The sequence below is a fragment of the Dermacentor albipictus genome, chromosome 3 (genome assembly GCF_038994185.2).
Source record: "Dermacentor albipictus isolate Rhodes 1998 colony chromosome 3, USDA_Dalb.pri_finalv2, whole genome shotgun sequence".
Taxonomy (NCBI): domain Eukaryota; kingdom Metazoa; phylum Arthropoda; class Arachnida; order Ixodida; family Ixodidae; genus Dermacentor; species Dermacentor albipictus.
Window position 1 is genome coordinate 160863075 of NC_091823.1, and position 17929 is coordinate 160881003.

A 17929-nucleotide genomic window follows, 5' to 3' on the forward strand; every position below is an offset into this window, starting at 1 on the left:
ATGTTTTGGCGATAGACACGATGGCGTGCGCCGCGGAAGGTGCTGTTGGGTCTGCAACCCCACCGCTGTCATGTGCCGTCGATAGTAGTGAGAAAGGCGATGACGTGGCCGGGACTATTTTCGTGCCGATGCTCTCCACAAGAACGTCGTGCGCTTCCTCGGACTACCGAGACCACTGGTGAAAGCCTGGGGCTGGAGCCTCCGCTGTAGCGCACGTCTCGGGTGACGGCGCAGTGTCGTCGCAGGTCGAGGGAAGACGGTTGACCTGATAACGAAAGCAGCCAGGCTCAAAAAGAGACATGGTCGGCGCTAGAGTTGAGGCTGTTAACGGAGAGAAACCAGCATATGGGAACGTCATGGTAGAGCTTTGGGAGCGAGACATAGTAGACTGTAGTGAACAAGCGCAGAAGTGCGCACAGCGTCGTAGGGCTGCGGGCTGCCAGACGAGACGTCGAAGAAGGAATGATTTCCGGTCCGGAGGGTGTCAAGGATAGCCTATTTCAATGGTTGCACTGTGAGGTTCTTCAAGCTCGCGGATCGCGTCGAGGTGGACGAAACATCATCGGCGCCAAAACGCTGCAACTCATGGTTAGAGCCTTGGAAGGCCCATGGCAGTGGGCCATTCGGCAATACGCAGGGTCTCCCGGTTCACCATTGTAGGAAGACTATACGACGACCAACTAACCGTGCCGTCGTAGCTACATTTATTTCACTAGAAGGGCGCAGAAAGTCATCGGAGCGTCGGCTGTGGAGACTAGCGCTGTCCAAGCCACGCGATATGTGCGGCGCGATGGGATGCGAGTCATAAGCACAGAACGCGCTTTCAATGTGAACCGGCCTGCTCGCTTCAGCATATATTGCGCTCTCCCAAATAAATTTAGAGACGATGACAGGCCTCGTAGGCCGCCGTAGCGTCGTCATCCTATAAGACGACACGATGGCGGCGTCCAGTTCGAACAGTCACTGAGACTTGAGCTTTCGGTGCAAAATACAACTAAAGCTACTCATATATAATGCTCGGGTCAATTGTTAACTACCTTTCCGTCATTTAAGATGAGGTATTAGTACGCAAAACACACCTCATAAATTGGTTTCCCAGTAGCGAAACACCTACTGAGCATTGTAGTTACTCGTTTGGACTACAATACTCACACAGCTTGTTTATTCCTTAGCTATAACGTTCCCAAAGCGGCAGTATTGAACGACTGCAAACCATTACCTACATTCAAGGCAGAACTTCATAAACGATGTTATAATCTAAAGATGCGCGAAAATTTTTTTGGAAAACAATATACGCATTCGCTTCAGACGACAGACTGAATATTATGTCCCAAGGACACGTACTAACTACAGCTAGCTGCACTTGAATATTTTTTTGCCACACATGCTCAATGAATACAAATTAGCTGGAAATTTACTTCGTGTATTGAAAAAGCAGGCTTATTTGTTATACGCAATGCCGTTTGTTTCAATGTATATAGAGATTTTTAGAGTCTGCTCGGAAAATGCTTCTAATGTTAATTCTTACACATCTTTGTATTATGCGTGTTCAACTAAGCTGCATTCTTCGTTACGGTCAAGTGGTGCTCAAGCGTATATAGGTTTTCTAAACAAATAATAATAATCAGGGACGTGGGGCTGGTCAAGCTGCTTGATATGTAACCATCACCTTGACTTCCTCTCAAGTTGACCAGAAAGCCACAGTCACTTTAGCATACGCTAAGAGGATCAAGGCGAACGCCTGCGCCCTTACGAGACATTCATTAGATTACATTTTCATTCTGATGCGTTGTTACTTCCTATTCTCTTCTCCCCCCCCAAAGGCTGTGGGTTCTAGTGCCTTAACTCTGCCTTAATTAACTTCGCCCTAATTAAGACCTAAGTTCGTGGGTTTGACTTCACAAAAGGTCGTGAATTCGAGTGTCTTAATTAACTTTTGCTTAATTAGATGTGCCTTAATTAACACCAAAGGTAGTGGGTTTGACTGTCCACGTTCAAGATGTCAATTGAAACCCAACCTGCAAATATCCAGAACCAGAAAGATATCGCCGGTTCACTCATATCTCCATGTTGCCTTAATCAGCTTCGCCCTAATTAGCACAAGAGATCATGGGTTCGACTCCCAGCAATAGTCGAGGCATGGACCCCAATTTTAGCGCCGTAACGCCTGACGCCAGATGGTAAAATTTTCTTCCATGAGCTGCCTACGGCTTTCATCTACATGTGCTCCTGTGAGAAATAAAATCAATATCGCTGAAGTGGCTACGATCTTGAACAGTGCAGTGAGAAGTCAGCTCGCAGTGATCGAGGATTGGTTTTGTTGTTTGATACCCACCTACAAGTGCCCAGCTAAGGTGCATTGTAGCCGGGCGATGCTTCTTCCCGCGTCAAGTTGCGCATCAGTCACAGCCACTGGCTCCTTTTGAGACGGCAAAGCTTATGGCGGGGGGAGGGGAGAGGGTGAAGGTGCCATTTTACTGACCACACTGAGTAGTTTCTGCCTCCTTTTACACTCACTGTCAGCAAGCATTATCTTCGCTTACGGACGTCACACGCAAATATTTACGACCTGCTGTTGCATGCACCATGAAGCTGATTGTCTTGTAAACATCGAATATATCTTCTTGCAAACAATTCACGTTCCTGTGCGCCAGTGGCCGGTTGAGCTGCCGAGATAGCAGCACCTTCCCATGTCATACTTCCTGGGCGTTTTCTTGGCAGTCAGTATTCCATTGTCAGCATATGGTCCTGGGGGAAAGGTGAGCTGAGCTCTCGCGTTCATGGCTTCTTTTTCCTGGCTCGCTTACGTGTCGCTATGGTGTGGAGGATAGTATGAAACAGCGTAGGCTTGCCTTAGTATATACTTATATATAATTTTCTTGTACATAAAGGAAGAGCACAATATGTTCATCAATATCCGATGATCCCTCATTTTAATACACGGTTATTTGCTAAAATAGGGACCGAAAAAGTCTTAGCAGCACTCGGTCCGTTGAGGAGATGGTGGCGCCTCTGTGACCTATATACTGTCAGGATGAAAAAAAGTTTCTTTTTCGAGGGAACGCCATGATATTGTGCAATAATATTTTAGCGTATTCCAATTTACCATGGCCTCTGGAGCAGAACCTCTTGTACTTATGAACCTGAGGAGGCGAGATGCTAGCGCTTTCGTACAGCCATTTCAATGCCTCCGAAAAAAAGGCGAGTGTACGCGAACCTGAGGATACAGCAGCCGCGCGTCGCCGACCTCATTGACCGCGAAGCTGAGAGGTTTCCGAAAGGATATGCGCCCATCTATGACTGCATATGCTTCATTTTTAAGGAGTGGTAATATAACCTACAGACATGGCTTAAATCGGAGCTGTTACTTAAAGGGGTGATTGCATTTCGCAACCGCCTCTTGACAAATTCAAGTTGAATCCGGGCATGGCTTGGGAAAGATATCTCAAATTATCTCATGACACAGAGATTATTCGACGTTCTAACAAAGTATTGGGTGTTCATTGCGCAACAAAGTCTGGTGCTGGTAATACTAAACCGGATCAATTCAGGTATGTGGTTCAATCAGCAGTTTGATCCTGCCGCGCATACGATCGCCACGATATGCTGCTTGGCGCCCCAATCGCGTGTTCGCGTTGTATTTTACTAAGTGTTTCTACAATAGTATTGCTTACCGCGGGTATCTTTCTGATCATTTCCAGTATCTAATTTGCAGATTCTGCGCTGAACAAGATGGCACATGTTGTGTGGATGCAACAATCTTGCGAAAAAATGCGTCGCGCAATATTTTTTTTAGGTGCCGGTTCGTGGGTTGAGCATTGGCGTAAAGGACGTCCGAACTAGCGTGCGTGTCAGCCAGCGTCGACGGATGTCGGTGACGCCCGGTTCGTCACATTACCGTGGCTCGAAAACCGACCCGGCTATTGAGTGCATGGAGGAAGTAAAAATATAGGAGGGAGCATTACATCTCGCAGCCAGCCTCGGCAAGCGAACGCTTCGTGAAGCCACAGTGGTGGCCAAACACGTGACCTCTTGCGTTGAGATCACGGAGCAAGCATCGAGATTTGCTGAGACGTTTGAATCAGTAGCTATGCAAGCAGCTTTTATTCAGTGCTTGCTTGTTCACTTGTCCTGCTGTGACTCTGCCTGCAGAGCGGGAACACTAAAAGCAACTGCCCACTTTGACGTGCCATCACGTGTTGGGCCATCAGGTTGGCTTAAGTCGCGTTGCGGTATGCTGCTTTCTATCTTTTTCCTTCCTGCGTGGTCGTGTGGGAGTTCCAACATTGGAAAAGCTGGCGCCGCCGTCAACGTGATGTGATATGAGGGATCACGTTGACACAGCGAGTGCGGCGTCGGCTGCTGCAGAAGCGCCGAAGCGACCTCAACAGGAAAGTTTAAAGGCCCACCTGTGCTGTGGGTATGCTTAAGGGGGGAGGTTTTCCCAATTCGGCTCTGTGTTTCACGATACTTGAAAGCCCTGTAATAGATAGTGGCTGACTTTGAAGGCGTGCAACATGGTAAGCTACTTCACGGTGACACAGTGCCAGACGTACGCAATGGAGCCCGGTGTCAGCCTTCACACGTACCCGCAGGACAAGAAACTGCTCGGAGCTTGGATCACGAAATTTAGAACTGGTAAACATCCATCCGCTACAACTTGAGTGTGCAGCAAGCACTCACGCGAGGAAGATTTCTGCTACGGTGTCGCGGCTGCTATGTTCGTGGTGAGTAGCAAGCGCGCACTGGGACACTTGCCCGCGCGCGCAGCCCGGGTAATGATATGGAGCTTTTGTCTATGAACTTGCTCATGCTTGACGCTGGCAAGTTCACTGGACTGGAGTGGCAACGCTAAACAAACAGATTAGAAAATAGGCATAGCATATATACTCATGCTTGTGTAGCATCATTCAATCGAATGTACTGGATTAAGAAAAGCAATCAGCGGGAAGACTGCTGAGAAAACCGATAGGCATACAATGCGACGCAACTTGATAAATGATAATATTGTAAAGTCCGAGTCTTTAGAAGAAAAAGAAGTTGGATCGTCATGACGGCACATCGTACGCCGCTATCGTAGGCGTCGAAGTTCCTACTCAACACGAGAATATATTTCAACAGCTCTTATTGTGTCCACGCAATAATTGTTTGCGTACTGTCAAATGCTCATATGCTGTGGCCTAAAGCTCATGGCACGGCACGAAAACGTGCTCACTGCGAAAGCGAAACATTGTGCGTGGACATGCATGTAGATGCGCAGCGGGTCACCACCAACCACGGCGATCTCTGAATTGAGGGTTCATTCTGTTAAGCTCTATTTGGCTCTCAGCGACTGCTGACCTTTCACTCAAGAAGCCTGTTCTCGTGACTCTATAGTGGTGACGGCAAGCATTGGGCGTACACTGTATGTATTTGGTAAGTAGATAGTGTTTGTAAACCATTCTGTGCTCTCTGCTTGCCCAACATTAATATTTTGACTAAAAAAATTCTTTCATTTCGAGAGTATTTACAGAAATGTGCAGGAGGGCTCCCGCGTGGTATTATTATTGAGCGGTGACGGCCAAGCCTATGAGGAGCGCGCCATGTTATCCCTTATACTGCGCCAGTGAGGTGCTTCCGACAAATGGCGACTCCGTAAGTCTCCGGTCCCAACAGTCCACCGCGTACCTCTGCTTTGTGCGCCATGCCAAAAGGGCTACTAAGGCAAACGTTGAGATCAACCTTGGAGGCGCTCATTATATGTTGGTGAACTCTATCCCATCAACTGGCTAGAAGAAGGAACAAGCGTTTGTCAAGCATATCAACTGGGACCTCTTTAGATATGAATGAAATCGAAAAGCACCGCGGGAAATCCCAGGCGTCAGTGAATGGGTACAAAAACCATCGAGCACACTACAAAGCCACTGTAGAAGTGCCAGCAGACGAGGACGGGCGGGTGAACCTATGGGAAAAAGAACAAGTACATGCGGAATGGCTCAAAGTAAAATTCATTCGGGATCTCAAACTTCAACTGGCAGAACTACACAAAAAAATTCAAAGGTACATTGTGGAGCTCACCTCAACCCAATGAATACACTTATGCGAGCGGATAAATAGGCAGCAGGGATAAAAAACCGTTGTCACTACATAGACACCTACTAGACTAGGAAAGTACCAAGGGGGCGGCACGAAATAGAATGCATAAACTAGGGGATGCCCTTCCGAACTCTGACGAAGGCCTCTTCCGTTCCCTCGGCTCCATAACCCTGAACACAGATGAAAACGACAATACCTACATTCCGTGCAAAGGACATACAAAAGAAATCTTGGATGAAGACATCACCGAGGCAGAGGTCCGAACTGCACTGGCCGACTTGAAGACCACCTCCGCAGAAGGAAAGGCTGGAGTAACCAATAACACGCTAAAGCACTTAGACGACAACTTCATCCAGAGCCTCACCAAACTGTTCAACCAGGTTCGGCACTCCGGCTTTATACCCAAAGAATGGAAGGAGGCGAAGGTGGTTTTTATCCCCAAACCGGGCAAGCCTCTAGACGTACGAAATTTTAGACCAATTATTAACCTCGTGTTTAGGCAACGCCCTTGAACATGTCATCCTCAAAGCTGGTGGAATATGTAGAAACAAACCACCTCTTCCCACCTCCGATGTTACGTTTCCCTCCAGGGATGTCGATGCAAGACGTGATAGTGCAAATTAAAAGGGGCATTGTTTAGCCGGGAATCACACACACAACAAAAACTATACTGCGCCTGGACATTCAAAAAGCATTCGGTAACGTGGCTCATAAAGCTGTCCTTCAAGATATCTCCGACATGAATGTGGCGGAGCGTACATATAACTACGTATCAGTTTTTTTCCAGGACCGTATGGCCACCTTGCAATTCGGCGACATAAGCAGTTCTGAAATTCAGCTACGTGCGCACGGCACGCCTCAAGGAACAATTCTCTCACCATTTCTCTTCAGCAGCACTACGAGAGGACTCCCAGACAAACTGGACCACATACCGCATATTAGACATGCAATATATGCCAGTGATGTGACCATCTGTAACAGGCCGGGCTCCAGATTCGAAGTCAAAGAATCACTCCAAACAGCTGCAGACGTGCAAGCTCATCCCAAATGCAGTGAAATAGTATGCTCATCGGCAAATTCACAGCTCTTTATGGGCAATAAGGCACCTCAAGCAGTCAAAGACACCTCCACAATCACAGTCAACAATTCTGTCATCCCAGTGGTCTCCACCATAAGGGTGCTCAGGCTGATGCTACAGGACAACCTACTGAATCAAGAAACGATTAAACGACTACAGACCACAACTCCTCAGGTGACGGGGCTACTAAGAAAAGTGACTGAAACGAATTTCGGGCCCAAGGAGAAGGATGCCAACAGACTACTGGCTCGAGCCTTCCTGATTTGTACAATAGCATATACATGCCCATTCTTCTACCTTAGCAAGACCGATGAAAACAAAATCAACGGCATGATAAGATCAGTCAACAGAGTTACTCTCGGGATACCGAGCTGGGCAAGCAATGACCGTTTATTGCAGCTCAGAGTCCATAACACAGTAGAAGAGATCATCGAAGCGCAGAAAGCGTCGCAGGTATGGCGCCTCTCCTACACTCAGCAAGGACAACAGGCCCTTAAAAACATGAACGTACAGCCGGTGTCGAGCCTAACTGAGAGAATCCAAATTCCCAGTCACGTCAGAGGTAAAATAAAAATTCCTCCTACCTAGAAATATGGAAAGCCGTAACACCGCAAGATGAGAAGCACGTGCATCTTCACTGCTGAAAGGACTGCATGGCAAACCTGCAGCCTACGTTGACGCTACTCACGAGGCAGACCAGACATACGCTATAGCTGCGCTTGATGTCCTCGGCCGAACGCAGCAGTCAATGAAAATTCTCGCTAACTCAATCACGGAAGCTGAAGAAGCGGCAATTGCTCTAGGAAGGACCATCGAGGGAACTCGGTTCGTCGTATCCGACGCAATGTCTGTCATTAAAAGTTATGTCTGGATCCGTCCGCCCAAGTGCCCAAATGTACTAAAACCACTACAAGACATCGAGCTCATTTCAGTGCCTGCCCGCTAGGGAAATCCGGGAAACGAAGCAGCCCACCTTGCTGCCAGAGCAACATCCAACCGGGTGGTGGGCCATACTCATTAGCCCCATTCCCAAAGGGTAGCCCTAAGCTACGGCTACCGGCTGAACATCTACAGAGGAGAAAGTCGACTCTATCCATGACGCACGACTCTCTTACAAGTGCGCAGGCCACACCTCTCAGGTGGGCGTCAAGCCATAGCGTTTTAAGCCCCAGATGCCTAGCTTCCATCATCAAAGATGATAATGTATCAATGTGCACATATTGTGCCCTGGCAAAAGCGAGCTAGCACCACAATGTATAGGAATATCCCAGCAATCTGCCCCCTAGAGAGCTCACGAAGCAAGCTCCCTCAGTGGAGGTGTCGGAATTGACAGTGCGATCGACGGACCTGGTCACTCAAACCAGGCTGGCAGAGTGGTCGGCTTGAGTTGCGGCTCCCTGGGCCCCAACCTAGTCCCCCTGTATGGCCTGGGCTCCATTCTCCTCGCCCTTCTGTATGTAATCAAGTTTATTACCGCCTCCCTTAGTCCACCGCGAGCGCCGCACCGCCTAGACACATGCGCATTTTATACGTAACTGAGTTTGAGGATGATAACAAAGTGCGAGCTGGCTGCAACGTGCAGGTGAACGCGCCGCCACCAGCGGAGAGACGCGGTCGTGGTACATTCTGGGTGATGATGCCGGTGCCGAATCGCAGAATAAAGATCCAACTTGAGAAAAGGGAAACTGTAGCTTTCACAGTGGTACAAAAATAAGAATTTTTAAGAACGCGCCCCAATTTATCTCATTATGGACATGGTTGGTTTCGTGTGCATCACCTTCGGCCGCCACTTTTGCGGGCGTTTCCACACTTGTGGCTATCAGCTTTACACATCTTACCATGTAAGCACGTATGCTAGTTTCCGTTAACGCCAAATCACGGCCGAGGAAGGTCGCAAGCACGATTTGCCCACGGCCGTAGCATGGAAGAATGAACGGAGAGCGCCATTTACGGTTCGTATATGTCGGTAGTCTATGTCGCTGTGAGGGCTACAGCAGCAGTTGCTTACCTCGAGATACTACTTTCAAGAGCAACTGACCAGGCTCTGATATCTGAGAAACCTAACACGGTGACCATGACCAAGTGCTGCAACAGCGAAAGCATATTCTGCCGCCAATCACTTCAGTGTACCTTTTGAAAATAACCAGACTATTGGGGAAGAAGAGCAAGCCTTCATGAGACTAGGAATTAAATATGGGAATGACAAAGCTGGTGTAGCACATGGTGGAAAAGTTTATGGAAGACACATGCCGACGCAACATTAGCTGTTTCAGGAGAAGTGCACATGGCAAAATGGACTAGAATTTACGGCTACAGACATGTTAATGCCACCAGACAACGATTGGTATAAACTATTAGCGAAGAATCGGTTGTCTTTTACGTAGGACCAGGAAGAAGTATGAGCTCAAACAAGAAAGGGGAATTACATTCTTAGCAACCAAATTATACCTTGCACAAACGGAATTTCATCAGTCGATGAAGTCGATTGAGGAACGGCAACCTGAGAGAACTCTATTGGTCAGCGTCGTCCGTGCTTGTTCAGAAGTTGCAGGTGCATCTGGACCAGAATTTATTTCGTTTAGGTACATGCAAGTACCGGACGAATTCCGTGTTGGTAGAATGATGGCTGGGACTCCTTTCAGTCTTGCCACAGGCCTCCGTATGCTTGATATCGCATACCAATACTTCTGGATCTACTTCTTTATCCGTTGTGTAAAATCGTTGCTAATTCGGCTCAAGCACCTTCCTGTTGGTGCAGAACAGTAACACATGGGATAAAGCACAAATCAGCCAAGTTTATGTACTGTTCATAGTACCTTGCTGGTGAAGCAGCGCACAAACACGGACACAGTGAAGACAAGGAGGAATAGACGACACTCGCTGCTACTACCTACTACCTACTACCTACTACCTACTACCTGCTATTCCTGCTTGTCTTCACTGTGTCCGTGTTTGTGCGCTGCTTCACCAGCAAGGTACTATGATCACTCACCAACTACCCCAACTTTCCACGTTACTGAACTTTATGTACTGTATTCTTGTGTGCTTGAAGCGATTATATTGAACGATATATGCGAACAAGCATTCAAATTATCTGCTACAAGCGAATCACATGTATATCAAGACTAGCAAGCCAATACAGTATATATTAGGCATATTCATTTCTGAACATGGTGTTGAATGCCTTGTAGCAGCAGCAAAACTCCACATAATGGCCTTGTTGTGGCAGGCAGCAGCTTCTCTTTAGTGTAGATTGTGTTGCTGTACAATGATGGCATCCTCTTTACTGCATGTCTAGAATATAAATCTTGGCTGCATCAGAAATTGAAAAAACCACGCTTTTGCTATATGAAACGCAAAAAGCTATGACATATATATTGAAATGGTTTGTGATGGCATAAGACACGCAAATGTACAATGTTTGTTATAGGGTGCTTAAGGAGAATATTAATAAATAACTAATGATACTGCCCATAAAATTGATGTCTGCCTAACTAAAATGCGTGTCAACAGCTTAAGTAATATTCAGATTACATATGAGAACATTTTTGCGCTTATTTATACACTAGAAGAGATCACACTGCTTGTTACACAGGCAAATGGACAAAAGACTTGAACCTATTAGGAACTGATGTGTTCTTTTTCTGAACGAACGGGACGCACCGCTTCAGCACTGCCAAAATAAATTCCTTAAGGTAACCAACTCTAAACAGGAAGAACATTTGGAACAAACACGTAAGAAATATGGGTGAACTATTATGCGTGCAACTGTTTATTATATTAAGTTAAGTTCATTCACTCAAATTTACTAAGTGGTTATCAGTATTTGTGGACGAAATAAATTGACGGAAGGTTAAAAAACATTTTATTAAGGCTAATCAGTCGCCCATGGCCGTGGCTTTAACGACATGAATAATTTGACGCGCGTTCCGATATCGCTCTTTCTTTCGTGATTGTGTGTGGCCTCGCTGTAAATGTTTATTTCGGAAACAGCAACGGAGGGTCCTGACAGCCTATATGTAATCCAGAATCCAGTTTCTTAAGTTGTCTCCGCATTCTTGTCTTGTCTCCACCTGTAAGTTAACGAGATGAATATTACATAACGATTCCAGCAGTGACGTTAAAAGAGTCACCGGTATTGCCATCCTCAGTCACAGCAGAATCCGGCTCCCGTTCGGATGCAGACGTGTTACGAATAGTTCACGACCGAAATCTAGCTATCGGGTTTACATCATCAGACACGTCACTTAACCCCAAGTAAAATAATGTGAGATAACGGAATGCCATAAACTGATAATAACACAAAATAAGCAATCAACTAATGTGTACGAACCAATGAATTCGTGCCTGCCGAGCACGCGAACATCCATGTAAAAACTCAGGCTGAAGCAGGGTTTGAGACCGGGCTAGTTGATGTTCCATGCTGAAGTGACTAGCGGAAGAGTGGACACGGGACACAAAAAGGCGGCAAGGACAAGCGGAAACTTCCCACTGGTTCAATGCAAATGTCATCCACTCTATGAAAAAAAAACAGATAATAGCAAGCAACGGGCAGGAAAACACTAGATTCATCATTGAGGCAGCGGCTGTCGTAGATGGCAACTGCGTTAGGCAACCATCCCTAGCATTGACTGCTTAAGAATTTGCATTCCTGTGGTCTGTATATGGGAGGCCGCCTTAAGCCTTGGCCCGGCCATGGTGCGCTCTTTTTTATTTGTGATGATCATGTTGTCTTGCTCAGTTGCAACTGATTATGATCAAGTGCGCGAGAGTATATATACATACCTTTTTGTAGTAAACCCCAGTTGGAAGTTTGCCCTTGTCCTTGTCGCGTTTTTTTGTCTCGTGTCCATCTTGTGCTAGTCACTTCAGCATGAAAATTTAAATCCTGGCACGAAGTCACGCGGGTGGTCATTGATGCTGAAGGTTATTTTGCGTTCATAATGGAAAAAAGCAGAGTAAGTACTCAAGAGTACATTGTGTAATTAGGAATAATGATTCCATTGTCTCTGTCATGTAATCATGTAATAAAGCTCTTCGATTAGTGTGGCAAAAAGTTTGCAGGTTCAAATTGCGCTTACTACGGTGCCTCTAGCGGGTGATATTGCGTTCACGGGGACACCTTTTAAGTTCAAGTACTGTGCTTGTTTTGTTAGCAGCTAAACAGGACGTAATTTCTCTGTCCAGGAAGTAATTGCGGAAGTAAGAACGACGTAATTGCTCTGTCGAGTGCATTGGTATTAAATAAAGGAAAAGGTGAATGAGCAAGTTACTCGGTAATAATGAAAGACGAATACAGACATGGACACCTGTGATGGTAAGCACGCTTCCCTTTACAAGACGAGGGCCTTGGTAAGTGTGGCGGTGGTCATGTTGTTGTCTGTCATAAGCTACAGATCATTCTTGATGTCTAGCTGCGGCCTAAAGCAGGTGCAACAGTAAGTCTATTTTCGGTCACGTAAATTAAAAAAACCTGCTGGTTTGAAGATAGGTGTGCAACATCGGCAACCGGGTAACCGCGGCGAGCAGAATAAGTGCAAATAAGGCATTACCCTCGTTATCACTGTCTGCTTTTGCGGCTCCAAATTTTAACTGCGGGTTTTAGCTCACCAAAACTCCACAGTGGGTTATGAGAGACGCCATAATAAAAGGTCCAGGATAATATTTGTCCGCCTGGACTTGTTTATATGCTTCCAAAGCATAGACGAGATTTCAATTTCCATTAAGCAGCGTCTGCGGTGGTATTTAGCAATCCACTATTCACGTGCTCCGACGGCTGCAGCGAACTGTATTGATTTCGCATTTTTAACAAGCTAGTCTCCGAAAAACTCCAGCGACACGCAGTCAGCTTGGCTGTAATACGACAAATGAACAGTGCAGACGAAACTTGGCACTTCGCTCAATCGGTTTCAAACAGTAGGGTGGTCCGCATTCAACCAATGTCATTCGATCAAATCGTGTCTTTTGATGGAGCGGCCTTGGATGAATGCGGACCACCCTACTGTGCGAAGCCGATTGAGCGAAGCCGGAGCGTTGTTCTACAATTGTGCATTTTGACCGAGCGGCCGTAGTTTCACATTCCACTTCTGGTAGAACCATCGTGGGCACGCGCATGAAATTCTGGCGCTTTACGTGCCAGAACTGCGATATCATTATGAAGCGCGCCGGGGCGGGGGAACTCCGAGTTAATTTTCGCCACCAGGATATCTTTACCGTGCCCCCCAATGCACGCTTTCTTTCATTTCACCCCCATCGAAATGCGACCGCCGCTTTCGAAATTCGCTCCCGCGACCTCGTTCCTAGCAACGCCACACCACAGCCGCTAAGCCGCCGCGGTGAGTGTGCGCACGCGCACTAGCACTCCGACCGCGTGGCTCTGTGCGAATAGTCAAGTGATATCGGTCTGGACGGCGAGGAACGTAAAGAAAGGGGTCTGTTAAATTATCTGTTAACTGGATCAGCGCTAGTGAAGCGTAATCAAAGCACTCAACATCTCGGGCTATGTATATTCCTTTTCCAGATATCACATTTCTGCACTCTACCAAATGCGGTGAAACTGTTATCCGGAACAGCAATGCAATTCACGACACATGCTTAATGCGAATTACTCAAACCTGCTTTAACTAGAAGAGCAATAACTAGAAGAGCAATTATTGACATTTCATCACATATTACTACTCACATAACATGGCATTCTAATTTTTAAATCGTGTTTGGTTATAAACATATTATCATGAAAGTACCGTTTCTCAGAATAAACGTTTCCTCCCGTAATTTGCTTTCGACTGGGGGATTCCGGCTTACTTTCGTGAATTTCTCCATAGGCTTATATACCTATAATCTTGGATGACGATAATTCATAGCATGTATTAAGTATACCGATACGGATATCCGTATTATCCAATGTATCTTATACGGATACAAGGTACCTGAAGAGTATCTTAAGATAGTATCAAAATGCATCAATCTTTGATACCACCCAGGCCTCTAGCCGGACCCACTTTACCTATATACAAGATTTCAAAGGGAACAGAGGGCAAGTGAAATGACCTTACGCTGAGACCGATGGGCTACACAAGATATCTAACTGTTGAGATTAGTTCTGACGAAATTTTTCCCATATGCATACATACATACGTACGTACGTACCTGCCTACATACATACATACATACATACATACATACATACATACATACATACATACATACATACATACATACATACATACATACATACATACATACATACATACATACATACATACATACATACATACATGCATGCATGCATACATACATACATACATACATACATACATACATACATACATACATACATACATACATACATACATACATACATACATACATACATACATACATTCATTTATGCGTAATTTACTCGGATGTAAGTAATTACATGTAATTGTTTTCTTGTGAATAAAATGTTATGTATCTTCATGTTGAAACAATTACATCTCTTTGTTGATAAGGGTCCCAGTTGAACGAATACTCTCTTTCTGTAATCAGTTACATGTAGCCAGTTGTTTTATTGACCACACAAGTTGTACCAAAAGACGCAGCTTCTAGCCTTTGAATTTAATGGCAACTGCTGTATTACGCCCGCGGTCATCAAAGGCAGCAGCCTTGATGATGTACCTGTTTCAACAGGCATAGGCCAGTTTGGCAGACCTTTCTTGAACGCGCTTTGAGGCGGCGTCCATGATTCCTAAGAATTACTACTCAATTCTTCAATGAGTGCAGTCCATGGTTTCTCTCATAAAGACAAGTCTTTAGTAGCTAAACGTGCAGCAAATACAAAAAGTAAAAAAAAAACATTGCAGTCGATCTGCGTGATGCGGAAGGCATATGACAAGCATTTATATTATATCAAAGCTGTATATGGTAACCGATTCGTCCGTCCGCCCTTACCTGTACGCCCAAAACTCCTACGGCGCAACTCCTTGCGCATGTGAAAAAAAAAGAAAACAGAAGCACGTAAATTGCTGCACCATTAGTGACGTCATTGCTCTCAGTCGTAGCCGAGCGCGCGCAACAGTTTCTCTCCGGGTCCGATATTGGTAGGTCATGCGTGATGTGTACTGCTGGGAAGCAGGCAGTTTTCAACCAGCAAGGCCGCGTGCAGAACCGATAACGAGCTCGTCTGCGCCGTGCCGATGCTGCAGCCCGGGCCCGTGCAGTCGAGCGCAAGCAGCACCTGCGGACCGAGGATGCGGCAGTCTACGAAGCCGTCCTTAAATGAACCGTGGCGATTAACCCAGTGATAAACACTGGGGCCGCACGTTTCAGCTTCACTGGTTAGCCATCTGTATGAAGTGGTATCAGTCGTCACTTACAACGCATACATAGACGAAGGACAAAGAGGACGACGAAGACAAGCCCTGACTTCTGATTTTTATTTTGAGAAACAAGCTTATATATACTGAGACACCAAGACAAAAGCGCCCTCTACAAAGCATCAACCCGACAGGAGTATGCATTCAAAATTCATGACCTAAGATGAACGATAGCGCATGTGCGACCTCAGAAAAACTAGTTCTTTGTCTGTTAATGCAATTGATGGCTTACTAACGGAGTCACCATCGGCAATCGCTGCTGGTTCAATGATAAGTCTGCTGCATTCATCTGAATGCCTAGCTAAGACAGAGGTTTCTTCAAAAAGCTAGGCATCGGATGGTCGCTACGCGCGCATTATCTGGCTAATATCGATAGTATGGTTGCTAGGCGCACCACCACAGTCCGGTAGCCATATGATGGTTGCTATGCGCACCAGCACAGTCCAGTAAGCATAGGACGGCCGCTACGCGCACCAGCACAGTCCAGTAACAAAAGGATGGTAGCTGCGTGCTCCAATACAGTTCAGTAACCATAGGATGGTTGCCACGAACACAAGCACTGTCCATACGATAAGATGGTCACTGCGCCCACCAGCACAGTCCAATAACAATAGAATGGTCGCTACGCGTACCAGTGCTGTCCAGTAACCATAGGATGGTCGCTATGCGCACCAGCACAGTCCAGTAACGATAGAATGGTTGCTACACAGACCAGCACAGTCCAGCAGCGATATGATGGGCGCTACGCCCACCAGTAAAGTACAGTAACCATGGAGTGGTCGGTACGCGCTCCTGCACAGTCCAGCAACAGTAGGATGGTTGCTACGCGTGCCAGCACAGTCCAGTAAGCATAGGATAAGCGCTACGTGAACCAACGCAGTCCAATAACTATAGAACGAGCATGCTCCACTTCACAGAGCACCCAAATGGGTAGATTTCTTCCGGATGTTTGCCTTTGAGTCTATATGAAGATGTTGTGGCCAAGAGACGATGCAGCTTGCTAAGTGCTTTGCCAGGATCTTCGAAGGTATAGCTGCGTTGACGTGCCGTCTGGAGTTAGCGCTCGAGGCTGTGTCCCAAATATTTTGCAAAGATTGTTCTATAGTTTTTTTTAGTTATTTATCACAGAAGTTTTGTTTTCATAGAAATATTAATTTAGCTGCACACTTTTTCACATGTCAGCCACCTATTTCGGTCTAATGTAAGAGCACCAGGCCAGTATCAGCCAGCATTTTAAAGATCACTGTGAAAGCGAGCCATTGTTCAGTTCATCAAGTTCCTCAAGTTGGCCTTAAAATGAGACAACGCCCTCAACTCATAATCGAACTCAAACTACCTCGAGTCAGATTGCATGGTTGTGATGACAGCCATTTCATGCCGTTTTAAACATATACAGACGGATGATAGTTTGTGCATGGGAGACGAGTTTCTTTAACGAAAGTGTGTAACGATAGTCGGACGTACGCGCGAATATTTACTAAAGATATGTCGCATGCCGGCGGATCTAAGAAAACCCTTCCACGAAGCCGCATGCCGCAAAACCTCGCAGTACAGTCCGGATGCATTGGTTTGAATACGTAGAGAGTTGTCCACCATACGCTGATACTTTGCCGGGATCACATGTGTTAAGTGGTATTCTGCGCAAGCAAAAGGGAAATCTATGTACGGTAGCTAAATTACATGCTAATAAGTGCCAGCATGGCTAAGGACTCGCTGATTTAATGAAAGAGGCTTTTAGAAGTGGCTCTAGGATCTAAACACAGTACATGTAAAATGCTTGAGCACAATTTACGTAAAGTGCCTAACGATTTACCTGATAACCAAATCACCTGATAGGAACCGGGGCACTTTACAGGTAATGTATAACATTGCAACTACGAGTATAAAAGGAGCTACGCAGGTAGGAAAAGAACGCCACCCGAGTGGCACTCTTTTCGTCGAAAATACTTGTTCTTTTTTCTCGTTGCGAAGTGTAGACACTGTAATTTAGAGGTCATTTTCAGACCATCAATATCCAGTGTGTACATGCGGTAATAAAAAACGATGGAACAAATATTGTGCAAGGAGAAATTATTGGTGTTGCACAGAAACTTTCCATGTGATGCTAGGATCTCGGCTTCGATGCAACGTCTCACTTTTCTCGCTTATTGTTTTTTTGTTTTTTCTTCGTCGACACCTTCATTGGCGTTCCAAGTACCTTTTCGCCGCAATCGACAGCATGCAGTACGTCCTCACTATCACTCGACAACCATCTGGTCAATACGCTTGTTCCGTTGTTTCTACTTGTGCTCTCATTCACAAGAAAGAAAGATAGCGTTTATTTGAATGTTTTTACATGTGTTCTCTTGCACATATAAAAAGAACGCGATAAACTTCGGCGGGTCACCCGACAGTCCTATGGACATGGCTCTCCGCCAGC

General features: G+C 46.0%; 1 protein-coding gene across 3 annotated transcripts in view; it reads left to right on the forward strand.

Annotated features, from left to right (window-relative positions):
• LOC135905185 (uncharacterized) overlaps positions 1-17929 on the forward strand; it is a 100911-nt gene that overhangs the window by 9941 nt on the left and 73041 nt on the right. Inside the window, exon 1 of one of the 3 annotated variants that reach the window (XM_065436207.2) lies at positions 2689-2759. The exons of the other annotated variants lie outside the window; for them this stretch is intronic. The gene's annotated coding sequence lies outside the window, so the exon portion shown is untranslated. Of the gene's footprint in view, positions 1-2688; positions 2760-17929 lie in introns of those variants that run through there. 3 annotated transcript variants of the gene reach the window in all.